Here is a 678-nt window from a genome sequence, read left to right as displayed (position 1 = left end):
CCCCGCCCCGCCCGCGCCGCCCCCGCGCTGCCCCGTGCAGGGGACGCGGCGCTTCCCCGCCCCGGCGCCGGCACGGCCCGCGCATCCCTGTCCCGGAACACCGGCACGGCCCCGCGCATCCATCCCGGGACACCGGCACGGCCCCGCGCATCCCTGTCCCGGGACACCAGCACGGCCCGCGCATCCCTGTCCCGGGACACCGGCACGGCCCCGCGCATCCCTGTCCCGGGACACCGGCACGGCCCCGCGCATCCCTGTCCCGGGACACCGGCACGGCCCGCGCATCCATCCCGCGGGACACCGGCACGGCCCCTGCATCCCTGTCCCGGCACACCGGCACGGCCCCGCTGGGGTTGAGATGCGGAGGGATGTCTTGTTCCCCGAAAAGCTGTTTCTGCCGCTGCCGGGACCAGCGAGCACCGTGCACGAGGCCCCGATAACTCCCCCGCGGATCGGGACCCCCTTTCCCAGCCCTGCACCTTCTCCCCAGCCCAGCACCCCACAGGAGATGCGGGAGGTGCTGGACAGAGCACAGGGGCCGGCTCTGGTTCCTGCTGAGCAGTCCCTGACCTGGAAGCAGCAGAAATCCCCCCAAACAGAGAAGGGGTGGCAGGGAAGGGTCAGTCCCCAGCTGGGGGGCTCCAGCCCTTCCAGGATCCCCCTCACAGACTCCTGTTT

The sequence above is a fragment of the Pithys albifrons genome, chromosome 2 (genome assembly GCF_047495875.1).
Source record: "Pithys albifrons albifrons isolate INPA30051 chromosome 2, PitAlb_v1, whole genome shotgun sequence".
In the NCBI taxonomy this organism is placed as follows: domain Eukaryota; kingdom Metazoa; phylum Chordata; class Aves; order Passeriformes; family Thamnophilidae; genus Pithys; species Pithys albifrons.
This window is presented reverse-complemented; position numbering follows the sequence as displayed.